The sequence below is a fragment of the Schistocerca americana genome, chromosome 9 (assembly GCF_021461395.2).
Source record: "Schistocerca americana isolate TAMUIC-IGC-003095 chromosome 9, iqSchAmer2.1, whole genome shotgun sequence".
Lineage (NCBI taxonomy): Eukaryota > Metazoa > Arthropoda > Insecta > Orthoptera > Acrididae > Schistocerca > Schistocerca americana.
Genome location: NC_060127.1, coordinates 6293864 through 6298705, shown reverse-complemented (window position 1 = coordinate 6298705; position 4842 = coordinate 6293864). Strand labels below are relative to the sequence as shown.

The following is a 4842-nucleotide window of genomic DNA, read 5'->3' as shown; positions in this document are numbered from 1 at the left end:
TATAGTGAGTAGCGATGTAAGGGTTACTACTTGTGACAGCGGTAAGACTTAGTCAGTCGTGTCCCTTACCCATCGCTTGCTTCTCTGGATCATTCGGAGCTGAGCACCTCTTTGCCGGCACTGGTCACTGTCTCGCTCGCCAATGTCCAAGCGCCGACATTCGCGCGACTTCATGCGAGGCGAGGGCAGTCAGTGACCGGATTTCGCTTGGAGCGCTCGTCCGCAGTGGAATCGCAACAAAAAAATTTAGAGCAATTTGGAGACGTTAGTAAAATATGAGTTCGAAAGTTTCCCGTCTAATGGTAGTACAACAATGGATGAGTAATAGGTTTAAACACGGAGACTGCGCGTGATTACAAACGAAACCAGTGAATGCATTAGTATTGTCATTTTTGGTCAGTTGCATCCGATGATGGGAGATATTATATTAATACATTGTATTAATATCGGACTAATTAAAAAGAGCTACCGGGAACTGTAATAACGTGATACTTGAATTTCGAAAAGCAGTACAGAAATGACGAACTCCAGTGTGAAAATGGAATTAAATTAAACTGCTGATGTCAGCATGGTTGGGTGAAATCAATTCTGGGAAGTGAACTGCTTGCCAACTGAATACGGGAAGTAAATGGTATGTCCTTTTATACTTTTAAAGCAACCTTTTTCATTATTTCGAACACGGCTGCACTACAGCAGCAACTGTTAGAGAACAGCAGGTACAATAGACAACCAAACAGTTACAACAAATGTTGATTTTAAAATAACCTTTACCGCGGCTTCGACGCATGTAAACCCGTCTTCCTCAGAAGGACAAACAAAGTTCACATTAGCAGTCAGTCACTAAAGCTGCCTCCGCATCACATGTATCGGCAAAGGTCTGTATGTCCATGATTCTAGGGGCCGTAAGTTTTACATTCGGACATACAGACCATTGCTGATACATGTCATGTGGAGACAGGTTTACCAACTGATTGTTAATGTGAACTTTGTTTATCATTCTGAGGAATACGGGTTTCAATGCATCGAAAACATATTGGAGATTATTTGAAAACACCATTAATTGCACCTGGTTGGCTGTCCGCTATACCTGTTGTCAATATTTTTCACTTAAAATCGAGGAACGTTAATATCTATAAAGCACAGATGCGCATTTCCGTTTTAGGCAACACGGTCAGATTAAATTGTGTGCCGGACCGAGACTCGAACTCGGGACCTTTGCATTTCGCGGGCAAGTGCTCTACCCGAGTTCGAGTCTCGGTCCGGCACACAGTTTTAATCTGCCAGGAAGTTTCACATCAGAACACACTCCGCTGCAGAGTGAAAATCTCATTCTGGGAACACGGTCAGGTTTCGCACGAAGCGGGTTCTCTATGTCGGAGCATCCCATACTCACGTCAGATCGCTGCAAAGAGAACTGTTTGAATTGAGAATCAGCAAAATACAGCAATGTATAGGTTACAGTGTGTTTCCAATATGTTCAACGGGTTCCTGCTTAAATACCTTTCTTCAGGAGTTCTGCAAGGTCTGCAGGAGAGCTTCTGTGAAGTTTGGAAGGTAGGAGACGAGGTACTGGCATAATTGAAGCTTGGAGGACGGGGCGTGAGTCGTGCTTGGGTAGCTCAGATGGTAGAGCACTTGCCCGCGAAAGGTACAGGTCCCGATTTCGAGTCACGGTCCGGCACACCGCAGCCGAGTGAAAATTTCATTCTCGTATCATCTGTTTAGTGTTCATCACGAACTGTGCGAGGCCGTAGCATCAACTGTTTGAAGTTATTAGAAACTTGGTTTCCGTTAAGGTGCAGAAAGCAATTCTCCGGGGATTCAGTGCGGCAGCGGCGGGTGTTTCCCACGATCAATGTGTTGAAGAGTTTTAGAAAACGAGCTCTAAGACGGAAATAAAGCATTTCCGGACCGATGTCCAGATACCATATTTTCTTCCTCTTCGCGTGAGGAATGTTTCGTGAAAGTCGGGTCATGCCTTTTTTGTTACACCCCCTATATTTCAACCTGTTACTTGAGGATGGCACACATGCGGAAATCGTGATTGCACATAAATTGGTTGACCGTCCAGGTGGGATTTCTTGTTTGTAATTTACTGCTAGGTTGCGGACGTAAGTAAACACAAGATAATCAACGAACATATGATACTACGCAACTAGGACATGGTGAATGATTAATTAACAAGGTATCCATAAACTATCTACATAAATTTAACTTTAATAACCTTAAACCTGTAGTAGATAATAACAACTGGTTTTTAATGTGTGACAAGTTAACTCGAAGCTCTTTTTTCATTATCCAGCTTTAGCATATTTGAAAACAGTAATAATTTCAGTGTGTAGCCAAGTTCATAGAGATGCTGTCCAATACTCAAGTGCGACGGAACTATTGGACACAGTGTGGAAGACGGACAAGAGTCCCGATCAACTGTTTCAGCTCCGCATTCGGCACACGCCAGTCACGGAAACAGGCAGCGTTCATAATCAGTTTCGGATCGCAGCGCACACAACGTAGCTCAGGCGTTTGCGGAGTGGCTGCAAAACCAGTGCGTACTGCAGCAGGCAGAGGGGCGGAAAGACCACGGTCGAAAGGCACGACGTCTGTCTGTCGGACAGATCTCAGTGCGAACACTCTGCAGTGGATACAGTTACCAATACTGACGCAAAGAATAACTTTGCTTCTGCGATGAGTCAACTTTTGAAGTATACGACAAACTGAATCATCATAATATTACTAAAGGGGGATCAATTGTTCACATCTAACATGTAAAATGGAAAAATACCTCCCAAGGTCAACTCATGTTATTACCTACATTGCCATCTGGATACATCTATACTTTCATTGCGGACGATTGTAAATACGTTTGTTGTTAACACCTGCCTACTTTATTCCTGTTATGGTCACTTTGCAATCCTGCCGAAACTTCATTCCTGGAGAGATGAAAAACTTATTCGCCTTGTCTGTACGCCACTGTTCGCAGTTTCAGTATAAAACTACACATACTAAGCTCGCTCAAAAAACACTGAATTACTCGCACGATTTTAAAATAATGTTTCCGCCCGGGATCGAACCGGGGACCTTGCGCGTGTGAGGCGCACGTGATAACCACTACACTACGGAAACTGACGGAACAACTTCTCAGCACACGATAAACTTGGCCGGAATTCAGCGCTCTCTCTCCCTCCACAACCGGCTGAACCAGATTCAGACGAGTGTGGTGGGGACAGCACGGAACGTCGCCAAGCGAATCATAGCTACGGGCGTACGCTCTCTCTCTCTCTCTCTCTCTCTCTCTCTCTCTCTGTGTGTGTGTGTGTGTGTGTGTGTGTGTGTGTGTGTGTATACACTGATATGAAGTGTCTGTATTTCCATCTTTTCAGAGATGGTTGCGGGACCTCGTGAAATCAAACATTTCTCAGCCGTCTAAATTTCCTAATTGTTTATTTTATTGAGCTACCAGTTTCGGCGATATATCACTCCATCTTCAGGCCACCTGACCGACGTGTAGGAAGATTCGACCAGAAACGAGCTCAGAATCCTCCTACACCGCGGCCAGGGGCCTGAGGGTGGCGTGAATATATCGCCAAAACCGATAGCCCAATAACATAAAAATTTGGAAATTTCGACAGCTGAAAGGTGTTTGATTTGACATTCTTTGATATGAATCATGTCCATTCTTTACGTTGATGAGCGCCTGAACTCCGATGGAGACACTTTCAATGAGGTGTCGGAATGTCTGTGGAGCCCATCCTCCCTGAACAGACGAAACGAAAGTAAGTTGTCGTGGTGGACGTTGGGGTCTCGAGCAAAGTTGACTTCCTAACTCATTCCAAAGGTCTTCCATTGGTTCAGGTTAGTACTCTGGGCAGGCCAGTCCATTACACGAATGTTATCGTTTACATATCACTGCCTTAGAGACGCTTCTTTATCACGGGGTCCATTCGTTATCAAGCTGATACAATCATCGTCGACGAAGCGTTCCTCTGTTACACGCAGAACGCAAATTTGTGAAACCTGTTCATATTCGTCCTCATTTAGTGTTTTCTTAAGCGCAGTTAGGTAATCAGGCCCTGACCGCGAATAACGCCCCAATAACGTAACACCATCTTGTTGGTACTTGACCGTTGGCACTACACATGATGGCATGCAAGGTCAGACACAAACCATACTCTGCAAATCACACTTAAGTGGTTGGCAGGGGGTTCATCAAACCACCTTAACACTTGTCTGTTATTCAATTCTCGAATAGCGTAGGAGCTCTGATTTCCCTCATTTTATTATGATGATCGTTTCTTCCTATGTAGGTCAGCGCCAACAAAATATTTTCGCATTCGGAGGAGAAAGTTTGTGATTGAAACTTCATGAGAAGATACCGTTGCAACGAAAAACACCTTTGTTTTAATGATTTTCACCCTAAATCCTGTCTCATGTCCATGACAGTCTCTCCCCTATTCCGCGATAATACAAAACGTGTAGCTCTTGTTTTAACTTTCTCGATGTACTCCGTTAATTCCATGTGGTAAATATCGCAGACCGCCCAGCAGTACTCAAAAAGAGGACGGACAAACGCAATGTAGGCCGTTTCTTTAGTAGATCTGTTACATTTTATAAGTGTTCTGCCAATAAAACGCAGTCTTTGGTTAGCCTTCCCCACAAAATTTTCTGTGTGTTTTATCAATTTAAGTTATAATTTATAGGTATTTAGTAGAATTTACAGCCTTTAGACTTGACTGATTTATCGTCTAACCGAAGTTTAACAGATTCTTTTTAGCAGTCAAATGGATGACCTCACACTTTTCTTATTAAGGGTCAAGTGCCAACTTTTTCACCATACCAATCGCT

The 4842-nt window shown here is 43.7% G+C and overlaps 1 non-coding gene across 1 annotated transcript; it reads right to left on the bottom strand.

The window, feature by feature from the left end:
- Positions 1–3050: 3050 nt before the first annotated feature.
- On the bottom strand, positions 3051–3123 carry Trnav-cac. The gene has a single exon. It is a non-coding gene; the product is annotated as a tRNA-Val (tRNA).
- Positions 3124–4842: the final 1719 nt, after the last annotated feature.